We start from the raw sequence: 18,562 nt of genomic DNA on the forward strand, positions 1-18,562 counted from the left end.
GTATTTCTTTCCCTGACCTTTTTCACTAAGTATAATATTGTCTAGGTCCACCCCTGTTGCTGTAAATGGTAGACTTTCATTCTTTTTTATGCTTGAGTAATATTCCATTGCGTGTATATACACCAGGTCTTCTTAAGCAAATTGTCTGTTGATGGGTATTTGGGTTCCTTCCCTATTTTGGCTATTGCAGATAGTGCTGCTGTGAACATTGGGGTGCATGTATCTTTTCTGATTATGCTTTTGTCCACATATATGCCCAGGAGTGGAATTGCTGGGTCATATGGTAGTTCTATATTTAGTTTTCTGAGGAACCTCCATACTGTTTTCCATAGTCGCTACATCAATTTACATTCCCACCAACAATGCACAAGTGTTCCCTTTTCTCTACATCCTCCCCAACATTTGTTATTTGGACACATTTGATAATAGCCATCCTGACAAGTGTGAGGTGATATCTCATTGTTGTTTTGATTTGCATTCCTCTAATAATTAGTGATTTTGAACATCTTTTCATATGCCTGTTTGCTGTCTGTATGTACTCCTTAAAAAAAATATCTATTCAAGTCTTCTGCCCATTTTTTTTTTTTTTTGTGGTACGTGGGCCTCTCACTGTTGTGGCCTCTCCCATTGCGGAGCACAGGCTCCGTACACGCAGGCTCAGCAGCCATGGCTCATGGGCCCAGCCGCTCCGCGGCATGTGGGATCTTCCCAGACTGGGGCACAAACCTGTGTCCCCTGGATCGGCAGGAGGACTCTCAACCACTGCGCCACCAGGGAAGCCCTGCCCATTTTTTTGATTGGGTTGTTTGTTTGTTTTTTATGATAGAGTAGTATGAGTTGTTTATGTATTTTGGTTATTAACCCCTTGTTGGTCATATAATTTTTAAATATTTTCTCCCATCCCATAAGTTGTCTTTTCATTTTGCTGTGCAAAAAAGCTTGTAAGTTTAATTAGGTTGCATTTGCTTATTTTTGCTTTTATTTCTTTTGCCTTTGGAAACAGATCCAAAAAGCACTGCTAAGATTTATGTCAAAGAGTGTTCCCATCTGTGTTCTCTTCTAAGAGTTTTATGATTTCAGGTCTTACATTTAGGTTTTTAATCCATTTTGAGTTTATTTTTGTATATAGTTTGAGGTAATGTTCTAATCTCATTGTTTTAGATGTAGCTGCCCAGTTTTCCCAGCACCACTTGTTGAAGCAACTATCTTTTCTTTTCTCCATTGTATATTTTTGCCTCCTTTGTCATATGTTAACTGACCATATGTACGTGGGTTTACTTCTGGGCTCTCTATTCTGTTCCATTGACCTATGTGTCTGTTTCTGTGCCAGTACTGTGCTGTTTTGAGTATTGTAGCTTTGTAGTATATTCTGAAGTCTGGAAGGCTGATAATTCCAGCTTTGTTCTTTTTTCTCAAGATTGCTTTGGCAATTTTGGGTCTTTTATTGTTCCATATAGATTTTAGGATTATTTGTTCTAGTTCTGTGAAAAATTTCATGAGTATTTTGATACCCAGCAGTCTATTCTTAACTGCCAGGGTGATCTTTTCAAAATTAAACTTAAATCAGGTTATTTATTTATTCAACACCTTCAATGTCTTTCCATTTTATTCAGAGTAAAAGCTAAGATCATTACCGTGACCAAATGGTACCACCTCCTATATTTGACCTAATCTTTTCCTCATCTCCCTTTTACTCATTCTACTCTGAATATCTAGGCTATTGATCCAACATATCAAGTATATTTTTATCCCTAGGGCCTTTGTACTAGCTGTCCCCTCTTGCTGGAATTCTTTTTTCCTCAAATGACCATATGTGTCACATTTTTACCCCATTCAGATTTTTGCTCAAATATCAATAAAGTTTTCCTTAAGCTCTCTATCCAAAACTGATCTCCACTCCTATTATCCCATATTCCTGTTTCTTGCTATATTTTTATCCAAAGAATTTCTCACCATCTAACAAAAGAAGATAAACAAAAAGGAGAACATGTTGTATGACTCCATTTATGTAAGATTCTAGAAAAGGAAAAAACAACCCCAAGTGATAAACCTGATAAGTCAGTGGATACCTGAGACTGAGCTAAGGATGACTGTAAAGAGGCATGAGTGAATTGTCTGAGATATTGGAAAGGCTCTGTCTTGGTTGTGGTGTTTGTTACTTGGGCTTATTATGCATTTGTCAAAACTCACCTCACTGCACACCATAAATGGGTGTATTTTATTATATATAAGTTAAGCTATAATAAAGTTGGTTTAATAAGTAAAAATCATCTAGGAAACTCAAGTTGAACTAGACTCATTGGTCTTTCTCATTAATATGAAAAGCTTTAGAACATCAGATTACCCTTTATTTAAAATATGTACTAAATTGTAGTCAAAGAGCAGAAGAAAAGTTTAAAAAGAAAAAGAAAAATTAAATTATTATGTCTTCCCTTGAATCAAATTCCTTCTCACTGAAGTTTCCAACTGCAGACTCTATTTTAATCCAACAGATTTTCCATTCCAAGTCAACCGTGACCTATTGCCTTGGTCAAGATTCCCAATAACAGAGACGTCAAGAAAGTAATTGATATTTCTAAAATGTTAACTGTTAATAATGTGACCACAGGAAGGTTCAATGTGTCTACCAGAGCTGATATAATTCTCTGTATAGAAAAGTTTGATCTCAGCCAACTTTTACCCCACTCCACTAAATTTTTCAATAAACATGTATGTCAAGCAAAAGAAAAAAAAAAAAAAAAAAAAGAATTTCTCCCATCTAATATCTTATTTATTTATTTATTTAATTTATATCACCTCTTGCCCATTAAAATGTAAGCTCAATGGGGTCAGGGACTTTTATCCACTACTATTTCCAAGGCCTGGTGCAACCAATATTTGTTGAATGGACTCATGAATTTCGATCATGTTTTTGTTAGAATTTAGCATAAACGTTCAGGAGAGTGCCTTGTATATAGTAAATACTGAATAAATCATAGCTATAATTATTATGAAAGAACCAACTGAATCAGTATGTATGTATTTTTTTTCAATGCTGAACAATTGGATCAGTCTTATTAGACCATTCATATAGCTAGTTTCAATTACACAAATTTAAGAACCTAATGCCATTTTTATTTTTAATCTTAGTAAAACATTTACCTTGTTCAAAAATAACTTCATAAAACAGAAAAAATAAGCCTGTAGGGAGAGAAAGATACTGCTTTGTCTCCAGGATTTAGATAAATGCACCAAAAGAAAAACTATGCATACCTTGGCCACTATTGCTAAAGGGCTAACTTTTATTAGCCTTAAGGTTGCTAATGCAGCCTTTATCACTGAAGAGATTAATGTAAAATTGTTAAGAGCCTGCCAACAGGGTAAATGCTTCCAAAGAGATGGCATGAGCAGCAAGGTAAGATATTTCAGTGCATCAACATTTCTTATTATTTCTCAGTGAAAATGTTAAATGGTTGAATCAACATTTGGCAGATTTAAAATTCAGCCCAGCAATTAGTTTGTAAAAATCATACAGCTTCAAAACGCTCATTCAAAAAGTGGTAAGTTGCCCACCATCTATACACATCACAAATGAACAAGTCTAGTCATCACAAGTAACCCCTACATTTGCAGATGGAAAAATCCATGAATCTTAGCAAGTAGAGGACATATGCTGAAAAATTATTTATTGTTTATTTAAAATTCGAATTTAACAGGATGTCCTATATTTTATCTGGCAACCCTATTCATGGGTAGATTACATTCTCCAAAAATTCTGCTGTTAAACTATGCTTTCTTGAGTATCCTTAGAAGTATTGGTATCTAAAGAATATTAATTAACCAATTAATTAAAATGTACATTTCTTACAATAACAAAACATAAAATTTACTGACTGGTGGCTTCCCTGGTGGCACAGTGGTTGAGAGTCCCCCTGCTGATGCAGGGGACACGGGTTCGTGCCCCAGTCCGGGAAGATCCCACATGCTGCGGAGCGGCTGGGCCCGTAAGCCATGGCCATAAGCCATGGCTGAGCCTGCATGTCCGGAGCCTGTGCTCCGCAACGGGAGAGGCCACAACAGTGAGAGGCCCGTGTACCGGGAAAAAAAAAAAAAAAAATTTACTGACTGGTCTTTCTGGATTCAGGACCACCAACTTCAAAAGGACACTCAGTGTAGACCTGTAGTCCTGCTACATTTGCCTGGAACTTTCCCGCTATCCTAGATGACAACGTCCTAACTTTTCTTGTCTCCTTAAATTTTAACAACACTACCACTGTCCTTTGTCTTTGCAGGTAAACTTGCTTTCCCTTTGATGAATAGAAGCAATTGGAGAAGATCTTCTATGCACTCTCTTCACATCTATTCACCACCACGCCCCACCGCCCATATCTATGGCCATGTACTCTATATTTTTTCTGTCTCAGTCCTATATAAGGCCAGCCCTCCTTTTATGTACTAGATCCCATTTTGCCTCTCAGGGCTAGTTCTCCCACAACTGTTGCCTCTCTCTCCTTCAAAATCAACTTTCTCTTCTCGAATGCATTATTCCCATCAGCGTTCAATCATGTGATAAGAAAGAAAAGAATAAAGGAAGGGAAGGAGGGAGGAAATAGGAAGGGTGGGAGAGAGGGGAGAAGGGGGGGGGAGTAAGAGACAGGGGAGGAGAGGGGAGAAGAGGGAAGAAGAAAATGCTTTCTTTAACCTCATATATCCCTTCAGCTCTGATCACAATTTGTTGCTTCTTCCTTTATAGAAATACTAGTTTAAAAATTTACCTATACTTTCTGCTCTCAATTTATTCCATCTTATCTTTTCTCTTAACCCCACTCCAATCAGGATGCTAACCCATCTTCCCCAATGAAACTGTTCCTGTCTAGGATAACTCCACCTAGCTGAATCCACTGGCAAATTCTCAGTACTCATCTACCACAAACTGGGTGGGCTAAAACTACACAAATGTATTATCTCACGGTTCTGGGGGGCTCTAAGTTCACAATGAAGGTGTCGGCAGGGCCACGGTCCCTCTGAAACTTGTAGGGAAACCCTTCCTTGCCTCTTCCTAGCTCCTCATGCTTTGCCAGCAATCTTCGTCATTCTTTGCCTTGCAGGTATAAAACGCCAATCTCCGCCTTCGTTATCACACAGTGTTCTTCCTGTATGTCTCTGTCTTCACATGGTTATCTTATTATAAGAACATCAGTTACACTGAAAACGAGGCACACCTTACTCCATGTTGCCTCATTTTAACTAACTGTATCTGCAAAGATGCTATTTCTGAATAAGGTCACATTCTGAGATACTGGGTTTTAGGACTTCAACATATCTTTTCGGAGAGACACATAATATTTCCATTTGAATGTTGGACAGTTATCTCAAACTTAGCATATCTAAATCCCAATACCTGACGGGGACCCTAAATAAGGTCCCTTCTGCTTCCACAGCCTTCCACATCTCAAAAATGGTTACTTCATTCTTCTGATTATTCAGATACAAAAATCTATGGAGTAATCATTTCCTCTTTTCTCTTTTCAATGCGCATCAGATGCATCAGAAAATCTTGTCAGCCTATTATTTCTCACCACATCCACTGCTGCCACTCTGGTCCAAGCCCACAGTGTCTCTCCCCTTAACCATTACAATCGCTTCTAACATGTTTCCATACATCCAGGCTTACCCTATTACTATCTATTCTTAACACAGAAGCCTGAACCATCCTTTGGAAAAGGCAGATCATGTTACTACTCAGCCTAAAATCTTCTAATTACTCCCCTTTCTTTCAGAGTGATTGACAAAGTCCTTACAAGGGCCTATAAGCTCTTCCCCCCATGACCACTAACCCCCAGACCAACACACTATTCCCCTTAACATGCCTTAGAACTTATTCTTCGTATTTGGAGGGTCTCTCCTCCTCCACATTTGTCCCAGATACCTTCAGGGCTTGCTCTCTCTCTCTCTCTCTCTCTCTCTCTCTCTCCCCTTAGTTCCCTGAAAAAAATATCCACATAGCCATACTTTCTCTGATAAAACTTTTTGTTTGTTTGTTTGTTTTGTTTTTTTACAAAAGCAACCCCTTACCAGGACCCCTATCACTCCTTTCCTTCTTTATTTTTCATAGTGGCCCTAATGCCATCTGAAACACTACAAATTTAAAAAATCACCTCTCTGACTTACTGCCATTCTCTCTACTGGAAAGGAAGTTCTAAAAAGATGGAGATTTTTGTCTTTTTTTCCCCCACTCTACTGTTGAAATAAGGAATCAGTGAGTCAATCATAGAAAAACCTGTCAAAAATTAAACAGGGTTCAATTCTGTATACCAAGTTCAATGTCTTATGGTCACTGAATGCTTAAGCTGAGCAAAATAAATAGAAAGCTGTCAAGACTTACATAGTCTTACAGAAAAATTAAAAGCCATTATACTTCATAAATTAGAGATATGTATTTTTTAAATTATCATTAATCTCCAAAGAATCTTTTTTGGTTGGACTAAGACTCCTATTATTTATATATTCTCTTCTCTGTCACCTTAAATAGTGACATTATTTGCTGCTTAATATTTTGTTCCCCTTACCTGCTGTATAAAAAAATAAATAAAATAAAATCCAAAAATTCCCAAAAAAAATATTTTGTTCCCCTTAATAGAAGATTAGAACTTGTGTAGTCACTTCAACATGCAAATTCAGCTTAAACCTCTTCTGCCAAATGTGTGGTACTAATTTTATATTTTATATTAATTTTTCATCATATACGAAAGGTTAATCTTTTATACAAAAGGTTAATCTTTAGTCTCTGTCCTGTTGAATACTTATCAGAAGTTTAATCTCCCCCAGACACTTTTCTATGAATATTTACAGGGTTGACATTGAATAATAAAATGAAATCCCATGATACTCTTGCCCTGTCACATCTCAAATAGTTAAAAAAATAAGTGTCAACCAGCTTTATAGCACTAAGCAAGTCACACATAGCTCAAGGACCCTAAATTTACCAACCAAAAAGGAATAATTTCTGGAATGTTTGGAGCTTGGTGGGTAACTGGTAGTGACCTCCATAAATATTGGTCCCATCTCTGTGCAGAGAAGAGCAGCTCTTGGCCTGTGATTTCCTTGTGAGGTCGCATGAGACTGGGCTGGTAATTCTGAGCCTTGCCGGGCCCTTTAGGAAACCATCAGCATAGGCTGGTCATCTTTGGTGCCGTGATGATGACAGGTTGAGAATCTGGAAGCATGATTCTTAACTGAGTGAAATTATCTGAGCATGTGCTGTCTCCCCTGATTCCTCCTGGTCAGGGCAGAACACAGCAATCAGGCGAAGCACTGTTGTTACTACAAAGTAAAATCCCATGGGGGAAAAAAAAAAATCATTCATACTCTCCCTTGGGAAATGATCATTTGAATAGCCCCTTTTAAGGCCCATTTATTATTATTATTCCATTTTGTCCTCACAACAATACTACAAAGCTTTGGTTTTCAACCTTGGCTGTACATTTGAGTGACTTAAAGAGATTTTTAAAAATAAATAAAAATCCGGGCCCTCCTACAAACTAGGTTAGGACACAGACACCTCAATTTTATAAAGACTCTCCCAATGATTACAATACACAATAAGGATTAAGAATTACACAAGAAAGATTGACTGGACCAATGGTGTCATCTGATTTACAGGTCAGGAAAAAGAGACTAAGTGACTTTTCCAAGGTCACATGGCAAGAGATCTCTTCTTTCAATTATATCATGGTGCCCCCTTCAACTTCCCCAATCTCCCTGTCACAGAAAAATTTTCCTCCTTTTCAGCCAATGAAGTGTATTTGAGTTCAGAGGAGACAAACACAAAAAAAAGTAGACTAAAGTGGGAGTAGGAATGGTTCATGAAGAATAATTAATCATTATGTTATAGTCACCCAATCCTCCCAGACTAAGTCAGCACAGGAGAGCTGCCAGATACTTCACAGTTGTGAAACTGAAACAAGGAAATCAGGCAATCACTACTACTACTACTGCTGCTGCTGCTGCTACTACTACTGCTGCTACTACTACTCCTGCCAACAACAACAAAAATAAACACAACAACACTTTTGGCACTTTACAGATTACAATCCTATTTATACTGTAATTTCAGTAACAACTCCCATAAATGCAAAAGCCATACAACTTTATCCTACTCTTTTTAAAATATACCTTTTTATTTCAGATACTCTGTGCATAGGCCTAGGCTTCAACTGAGTACACATGTGAGAATCTCTACTCAATGATGAGTCAGAAAAAGTCAACTGACAGATTCTTATAAACCCTGTCTAACCTCCTTGACTGACCTAGGTTAAAGCCAGGATAGGCCAGTAATGCTACCTTTGTCCAGAGAAACCTTAAATGCTGATGTTTTAGAAGTATAAAAGACCCCCAATTATGGAGAGATGATAATGGCAGAGACCCTGACTAGCAATGTTTTTGTATAACAATAACTTCTACTTCTTAACATAAAACACCTCTTTTGGGTAATGAAGTTTCTTTCCCTCCTATTCTCCCTGAGATTATACTTTCTAAAAGTGACATTTGTGTCTCATATGACAACTCAAGGTCCCAGCCTGGTAACTGATGACTTTTAAGTACTTGGTGAATTGCTTGAGAGTATGGGGAAGACTGGGCAATAGGAACAGCATCGTCATATCATAAATTACTGAGTCATAGAATCTTAGATTTCTAAAACTAGAAAGGATAGATGTAATCGAAGTCCAACATATTGCATGTAAGGATATTGGTGACCTGCTGAATTCTGGACAAAGCAGATAGCAGAAGTCATCTGCATGCCCTAATTTCCATGTCTAAGAAGCCAGAATGTCTACCTTGGAGCATTATATAATCTAAGTTTATCTAATTCTGTTTTTTCCTTCAAGATTGCCCAGTATCACAAAATCAGGAATGAAAGAGATGCTAAGGTCATCCTGTCCATTTAGGGATTGAATCTTTTCTTTCCTGTCCCCTACACCATAGGGTTATGTACATGTATGTATACTGGGTTATGTAGGATATAGTATATCTCGTGACAAAGAATATTATTCCTAATGAAATAACCATTTCCATTTTTGGATACTTTGGACAGGTAACTTATAATATTTAACCAAAATACTGCTCAATAATTAGATCCCTTTTGTCATAAAACAGCTTCTCACATATTTAAAGATATGTATAAGAACCCCTTCCATTTCACTTTCCCTAGAATAACCATTCTTTGCCCTTTAAAATTTCTTCATGTCACGCCATCCTCAATGTTCTCTTTTGAATATTATCTAGTTTTGAAATATGTCCTAAAATGTGCTATTCAGAAGTGAACACAATATTTTAAACAGCTAAGAACAGTAGAATTTTTCTTTCATTATTCTAGAGTATTCGCTATTAATAAAGCCTATGCATTCTCAATGAGAGTGATATTGCCCATAAGAGGGTGAAAATTGATTCTTGTAAGAAAAAAGCTTACTCTTTTTATAGATAAAGCACATAGATATAGCACATTAAGAGATATACAGTACACCTGTGCCATTAAAATTTAACTGGGAAAATGACTAAGAAAAAAATGTTAAAGGATTCATTAGAGGGACAATAATTAAAAAAAGGTTGAGAAACAGTGACATAGCCTAAGATCACATCAGCTGTTTTATAACACCACCATACTATTAACTTCTATTGACAAAATCCTTAAAACTGTTTCAGTTGGGTTGCTGCTAATAGGTATATCCTCTATTTTGTGGTTTCTAGTTTGTTTGGTTGATTGGTTGGTTGGTTGTTTGGTTTTGGTTTTTAGGGAGTGGCAGATTTTATTTTGTTACTACAAGACCACAAGTTTAAATTTGTTCCTGATAAAACTCTCCTTGTTAGGTTTTGTCTGTTACTGCCTGTCGAGATATTTTAGAACCTAATTCAGCCAACTAATACAGTCATTATTCTCCTAAGCTCTGATTATTTGCAAGTTTTATCTCATCATCTAGATTACTCATGCCAATAATTTGCAGAAAGAACACTGAAGAGTGGCCTGAGAATAATATTGTCCTACGCAGAGCTCCTCCATTTCGTTAAAGTATTAATCACTGTGCTTTAACTAACATCTATTAATGTGACCAGCTGTACATTTCCATGCATAACATCAAGTTTTCTGTCTTATTCATTTGTACACTATGAGAAACCTTGTCAAATAATCTCATAGTTATCCTGACTCTATTACATTTTCTGACAGTCTAGTAACCCAAGCCAAAAAAAAAAAAGAAAGAAGGTTTAGCCTTTTATTTTTCTTTAATAAACTTGTGGTAGCTCATGATGATCACTTCTTCATTTTCTCTATTTAATAATAATCCGTAAAGCCACCTCTGTGCAGCAGGGATTAAGTATTCTATCGATTATGTTTCTTCTTATAATAGTATTTGTCAGTTATTTTCAGTTGACTCTTACTCTGTTCATTTCTCTTTTCATGGGTATATGTCTTAACTTTCCAAAAAGATTATAAATGCCCAGGGCTGAAGCCATATACCCCACAGTTGCCTGCCGAAGTATCACAGAAGATAATACAAATATACTGTTTAATTGACTACTTAATAATATCACTTGGTTTCTACTCACTAACAACTAAGGTCAAATGAAAGGATCATAAATCACACCCACACTTTAGACCAGGTTTACAGATTGTTTTAAAGGCTTGCCCTGGTAAGATTATATAAAATAGTCTCCTCCCATATTCAAATCTGTTTACTAATTTCTCACTAAAAAATAAGGTTTTTACTAAATAATAGGGAAATTAAAAACTGACTATGGAAAAGGAGAAGGGAACTATATAGGTTATGAAAAAAAATAGAATGTTTACTTAGGATGGGGAGGCTCCTCACATTTTAACAAATAAAAATCATTTAAAAATAGACATATCAGGATGGACTCCAAAGATGTTTTTCTAAATATAATTAAGCATATGTGTATAATTTATTTAAATTATCATTCAGCTCTGTGGGTGAGATTTTTAAATTAGACATTTTGACTACATTAAAAACACAATGACTACTTAGTTGAAAACTGGCTTACTGAATTATATTAATGAGCCATTTGTTTTCCATTTGATGGTAGTGTATTTTTATGTCTTAGATATTTTATTATTCTACATGTATATGTTCTGATATTCTAAATCGATAATGCAGTTTAATTATTTGAAAACAGGTATTAAATGATAAAGGAGGTGGCAGTCTTTAAAGATATCAACATAGCAGGCTCCTGAATTCCTCTCCTCCCGTGGACACACTGAATGAACAGGTACATACAGAGCAATTTCCTCTGAAAGAAATGTAGAAGCTAGCTGAGCAACTCCTAAACACTGCGTGAACGAGAAAATACCCATATGAAAATGGATAGGAAAGGCTGAGACACACTCTTATCATAAACCTCACCACCAGGACAATACCATACAATTGGGAGATAACCACGAACTCCTAGCCTTTTCCTGAGGACTGAAGGGTTTGAACCGTGCATCTAGTGTCCCAACTTTTAGGACTCCCTTTTAAGGGACAGGCCCCTGAAAGCCAACGGGGCTTACATTCCTGAGACCCGGAAATTTAAGAAAGTACCAAATAGAAACCAGAGAGCTAAAGAATATATTAACTGAGTTAAAGAATTCAATGGAAGGGTTCAAAAACAGACTAGATGAAGAGGAACTCGAAGACAGGGCAGTGGAATTCATCCAACTCGAGGGGCAAAAAGAAAAAAGAATATAAAAGAGTGAAGATAGCTTAAGGGACCTGTGGGCACCATCAAACAGATAGATATACATATTATAAGAGTCCCAGAAGGAGTAGAGAGAGAGAAAGGGAGCACAAAGCTTACTCACAGAAATAATGATTGCAAACTTCCTTAACCTGGGGAAGAAACATATATCCAAATCCAGAAGGTCCAGAAAGTTTCAAATGAGGTGAACCCAAAGAAACGCCCACTGAGACACATCACAATTCAACTACCTACATTAAGAAAAAAGAAAGGTCTCAAATGAATAACCTTACATTATAATTCAAGGAACTAGAATAACAACATAAGCTCAAAGTTAGTAGAAAAAAAGGAAATAACAAAGATCAGAGTGGACATAGATGAAATAAGGGACAGTGGAAAAGATTCATGATACTAAAAGCTGGGCTTTTTTTGAAAAGATGAAAAAATAGACAAACCCTTAGCTAGACTTACCAAGAAAAAAAGGGAGTGGACTTAAATAAATAAAATTAGAAATGAAAGAAGAGATATAACAACTGATACCACAGAAATACAAAAGATCACAGAAGACTACTATGAACAATTATATGCCAATAAATTGGACAACTTAGAAGAAATGGATAAATTCCTAGAAACATACAACCTATCAAGACTGAATAGACCAGTAACAAGTAAAAAAATTGAATCAGTAATCAAAAACCTCCCCAAAACAAAAAATCCAGGACCAGATGACTTCACTGGTGAATTCTACCAAACATTTAAAGAAGAACTAATACCAATCCTTCTCAAACTTTCCAAAAAATAGAAAAGGAGGGAATGTTTACAAATTCATTTTACAAGGCCAACATTACTGTGATACCAAAACCAGACAAGGACACTGCAAGAAAAGAAAATAATAGGCCAATATCCCTGATGAACGTAGATGCAAAAATCCTCAACAAAATAAAATTCAAATAAATTAAATGGATTGTATGCTCTAATTCAGTGAGATTTATTCCTGCGATGTAAGAATGTTTCAACACACATAAATTAATTAACGTAATATACCACATTAATACGATGAAGAATAACTACTGTATTATCAATAGATGCAGGGAAAAAAATTTGACAAAATTCAACATTATTTCAAGGTAAAAGCTTTTAAGAAACTTTGTATAGAAGAAATGTACCTCAGCATAATGAAGGCCATGTATGACATTAACATTGTTCTTGGTAATGAATTTTTGGACTTGACACAAAAAGCAAAGGTAACAAAAGCAAAAGCAAATAAGTGCTACTACATCATACAAAAACTTCTACACAGCAAAGTAAACCATCAGTAAAATAAAAAAGCAACCTATGGAATGGGAGAAAATATTTGCAAGTAATATATATAAAGGGTTATATATATATAACCTTCATATATTCTTCAAAATATATGAAGAACTCATACAACTCAATAGCAAAACACAAACAACCTGATTTAAAAATGGGCAGAGGAACTGAATAGACATTTTTCCAAAGAAGACATAGAAATGACACACAGGTACAGAAAAAGGTTTTCAACATCACTAACCATCAGGGAAATGCAAATCAAAACCACTATGAGATACCACCTCACACCTGTCAGAATGGCCATCATCAAAAAGATAAGAGATTTGAAGTGTTGGAAAGGATGTAGAGAAAAGGAACCCCCATGCACTGTTGGTGGGATTGTAAATTGTTACAGTCACTATGTAAAACAGTATTTCGGTTCCTCAAAAGATTAAAAATAGAACTACTGTATGATCCAGTAATCCCACTTCTGGGTACACATCCAAAGGAAATCAGTTCAGTATCTCACATAGATATCTGTACTCTCATGTGAATTACAGCATTATTCACAATAGCCAAGATATTGAAAAAACCAAAGTGTCATCAATGGATGAATGGATAAAGTAGATATATTATTCAAACATGTATTATTATATTATTCAGAGATATATTATTCAGAGTACTAATCAGCCCTGAGAAAGAAGAATGACGTTCCCTTTGTAACAACATGGATGGACCTCGAGGGCATTATGCTAAGTGATATTAGTCAGACAGAGAAAGATGAATACTGTATGATATCACTTATATGTGGAATCTAAAACGGCAGAACTCAGACACTGAGAGGAGAGTGGTGTTACCAGGGACTGGTGGATGTTAGAAATGGGAGATGTTGATCAAAGGGTACTTGAAAGTTGCTAAAAGAGTAGATCTTAAATGCTTGCATCACAAAAAAAGAATGGTAACTATGTGATGTAATGAGGGTATTACCTAATACTATGGTGGTAATCATTTTCCAATATATGTGTATCAAAGCAATACTTTGTACACCTTAAACTTACACTATGTTATAAGTCAATTATATCTCTATAACACTGGGAGGAAAAGAATAAAAAGAAGAATTAAAAGAATGATTAGGAGGGGAAAAAATGAAGCCTACATTATTTTTATGTTTTCTTTCTTAAGCTGATTGGTGCTAACAACAGTGTTCATTTTCCTCAAAGTCTTTTGGTATATCTAAAATATTTCATAATAAGGTATTACAGTAGGTTTTTTTGTGATATCAGATGATGTTAAAAATGTAAACAAAAAAAATCAAATGTTTTATTCCTTCACTCAACTGCTATATTTACCCACAGCACCTCTCTTCTGGCAGCTCTTTTTAATTAAGAGAGGGAGCATTCAGTGGAGGATGGTATGGGCACACTCCTTCCCAGTTGGCTCTGTAAATAGCAGTCCTCTTTAGCATACATCCTCTGAAGATTTGATAAGAAAATTGAAGAAAGTGAAGAAAGGATTAATCTTTAAATTATTGTCAGCATACAGTTAGATAGAGTTTATTCTTCTTCAATTTTAACAATTCTTAAAGGTACAGAATGCTGAGGTTCTTAAATGGCGTCCTTGGGACAGTGAGGGTGGGGAGAAGATGGTAAGAGAAAAGAAACTGCATGGAAAATAAAACACATTTCTATATTTCTTTTAAAAAAAGTTGGTCCACACAATGTTCATTGCAGCTCTATCTACAATAGCCAGGACATGGAAGCAACCTAAGTGTTCATCAACAGATGAATGGATAAAGAAGATGAGGTATATATATATGATGGAATATTACTCAACCATAAAAAGAAACGAAATTGAGTTATTAGTAGTGAGATAGATGGACGTAGAGTCTGTCATACAGAGTGAAGTAAGTCAGAAAGAGAAAAACAAATACCATGTGCTAATACATATATATGGAATCTAAAAAAAAAAAAAAAAAGGTTCTGAAGAGCCTAGGGGCAGGGCAGGAATAAAGACACAGACGTAGAGAATGGACTTGAGGACACAGGGAGGGGGAAGGGTAAGCTAGGACAAAGTGAGAGAGTGGCATGGACATACATACACTATCAAATGTAAAATAGATAGCTAGTGGGAAGCAGGCGCATAGCACAGGGAGATCAGCTGGGTGCTTTGTGACCACCTAGAGGGGAGGGAGACACAAGAGGGAGGAGGTATGGGGACATATGTATATGTATAGCTGATTCACTTTGTTGTAGAGCAGAAGCTAACACACCATTGTAAAGCAATTATACTCCAATAAAGATGTTAAAAAAATAATAATAAAAATAAACTTCCAACATTCTATTCAAAGTAAAAAAAAAGAAGTGCCAGTCCAATAATGAAAATTGAGAATTTTGAGAAAGAAATATTTGAATAATATAGATGTTTCACCTCAAAATTCTTTAAATTCTTCTTTCAATGGGTCCTGAGAGTCACTAAGAACCACTATCTGAGATTATGTCCACGTTTTCTTTTCAGTATATAGTAGTTTCCTATCGCTGTCATAACAAATTACCACAAATTTAGCAGCTTAAAAACAATACAGATGTATTATCTCACAGTTCTATAGGTCAGGAGTCTGGGCGGTTCAGCTAATTCCTCTGCCCTGGGACTCAAAAGGCTCACATCAAAATGTTGGCCAGCCTGGACTCTTATTTGGAGGTTTGGAGGAAGAACCCACTTCCAAACTCATTCAGGTTATTGGCTGGATTCACTTCCACGCTACTGTAGAACCAAGGTCTACATTTCCTTGTAGCTTTCAGCCAGGGAGAGAGCCCGCATTCTTTAAGGTCCTCTTTCTACATCTTCAAAGGCAGCAACAGTGGGTTGAGTCTTTCCCATATTTTGAATCTTTCTGACCTCTTCTGCCTCATCTCTTCTGTGCTCATCTCTCTTACTCTTCTGCTTCCTTCTTCTGCTTTTCAGGGCTTATGCGATTACACTGATCCCACTGACATAATCCAAGATACTCTTCATTTTTTAAAGTCAATAGATTAGTAACCTTAACTTCATTACATCTGCAAAATTCCTTTACAGCAGAACCTAGATTAGTGTTTGATTGTAACGAGAAATGGGAATCTTGAGGGGACACCTTCAGAACTTTGCCTACCACAGAGTACGCCCACCAGCTTCAAAGTAAACTAGAATTACAGGTAGTGGAAGACACTTGAATAGATATTTGCCTGGAATAATGCCTCTAATACCCCATTTATAAATGATGAACACACCCATAGAAACAGACACACACACAAAACATGACACAGTCTTGTATTCTTTTCAACAAACTGTCAGATTTATACATATATACACACGTATATATGTAAATGACTTTGTGTGTATATATATATGTTTTCAATTTGTAAAACATAAAAGTTTAAAGCATTCTCAAACATTATTTGAGTACTTGAGTGGATAACTTCATGGCTAATGATAAATCTTTTTATTCGGAATTTCAATTAAGATCTAATCAATATCAATTTTGTACAATTGCTGAAAACCATTACTGAAACCATCCTATTAATATTTGAACTGGAGTGCATTACTTCTTTTAAAATTTATGTATTACCAAAGACCTACAGTGTAGGTTTCTGTCATAGTCTGGATCCTAAAGATGGACATCACTTTCAGAATAATAAGAACTAAGATTGACTGAGCCCAGATTAAGTGCTCAAGAGTCTTAAAACTTTATTTCAAATGCTTTTTTTGGATATTTGAATACTTTTCCCAAGGCCACAGAAGTGGTTAGTTGCAAAGCCAGAACTGGAACCTAACTCTCATTCTTACTTCAACTTCTTTCCACCTCAGTTTGTATTCTAATTGGATGTAATGGGCATTTACTATTGTTGAGGATAGATTCTAAACTAGTGATTTAATCCACGGCTAATGAGGCATTAAATGTCCACAGCTGATAACAAATTGCATGCAAAATATTTGAAAACTGAATTTATCATCATTTACCATCACTTTAATAAGACTGTGTACTACCTTTGTTTATGTATTTCATCATGCTTATTTCTTTGTTAAAGATTCTTGCTCATTCAATCATCGTATAGACAAATTACATGCATTAATGAAATTATAATCCTGACACTAGGGGTCGAAGTCACTAAAAATTATTGGAAAAAGAATAAAAGATTCATTAAATGTTGCTAAATTATGTCAGTCTATGTATTCTCCCCTCAAATCAGAAGAAACAATCACATTAGAACATTATAAAAGTCATGACCACAAAATAAAATGACAACACCTTAATAAAGCAGGCTTGACTGAATATTGGAATTTTTTAGTTTGGGATACAAAAATTCTAGACATGTGTTTATTAAGAACCTCTTCAATGATGGAAAATGATACATGTAAGCTTCCAATATCTCAATAATTAAATTCCTTCAATTAGATGTAGCAAATGCAGCTACATCATCAAAGGATATACTGCATAATGTTGAAGGCAGTGCAGACTACATATGGACCTCATTATATTCATCATTTCAAAGTAAACATCAAAAGACATCTGAATAAACTAAACAAGGGCATTTTTCTACTTATTTCAAGTACACTGTCTGGCTTAGAGTGTCAGATTAGAAGCTCAATGTCAATTTGACTTCTTGCCTTTATAAATATTCTTGCATTCTATTAGGAAGTTTATAGGGTTTTTTCTTTACTATGGAAATTCAGAAATCTCACAATAATGTTTAGGTGTGAGTCTTCTTTCATTATTATTGACTCAGCTTTTGGTCTGTAGCCTCAAGTCTTTAGCTCAGGGGAATATATTTTCCTGTGATGATTGCTTCTCCTCAATCAACTCATTTTATCTTTCTAGGATTTTATGTGTTGGATCTTTGTGTCTAAATTCCATGTTCCTAATATTTGCTGAGATTTTCCAACTCCTTGTTCTCGAATCTAAGGTATGGGATAATTCCTTGAGTTTGCTTCTGGTTTTCATGGGTAGCTGTTCTGTTTTTACTTTTCCTATTAATTTGCTTGTTTGTATTGTTGTTTTATTTTTCCTTTAAAACAATAGCTACCTTTCAGAGTAATAATTAAAAAGTATTGGCCTGGACTTCGGTTCTTTTGAGCCTTGGCCTGGCAATTTAATAGCTATTTAACCTTGGGCAAGGTATGTTAACTATGCCTCCGTTTCCTCATCCCATGGAGCTAATAATAACCTATCTTTCATAGGGTCATTGTGAGGATTGAATGAGTTAATATGTAAAGATCAGAGAACAGTGCATGCTGTATAGTAATCTTTCAGTAAAATTACCCTATTGTTCCTTTTACATAGCACTGTACTATTTTACAGAGACAAGATGACAAAAAAAAAAAAAAAAAGCTAACGTCTCAAATATCAATGAGGACATTAATTAGAATTTTAAATAGTTCTCTTCTGATTACCTATCTGCAATATCTATGTTTCCTTTGTTTCATTGGGAACATTCTCTCTGAGTTCCAGCTTTCCTCTTTTTCTCCCCAATGACGGGTTATTTCATTATCTTTTCATATTTCTGGGTTCAGGTTTAGATGGCCCATACCGGGG

At 35.7% G+C, this 18,562-nt stretch overlaps 1 protein-coding gene across 1 annotated transcript in view; it reads right to left on the reverse strand.

Moving 5' to 3' along the window:
* The window catches only part of LOC101279843 (catenin alpha-3), a 758,807-nt gene that overhangs the window by 619,988 nt on the left and 120,257 nt on the right, over nt 1-18,562 (reverse strand). The gene's annotated exons all lie outside the window — the stretch shown is intronic.

The sequence above is a fragment of the Orcinus orca genome, chromosome 14, assembly GCF_937001465.1.
Source record: "Orcinus orca chromosome 14, mOrcOrc1.1, whole genome shotgun sequence".
Classification (NCBI taxonomy): Eukaryota; Metazoa; Chordata; class Mammalia; order Artiodactyla; family Delphinidae; genus Orcinus; species Orcinus orca.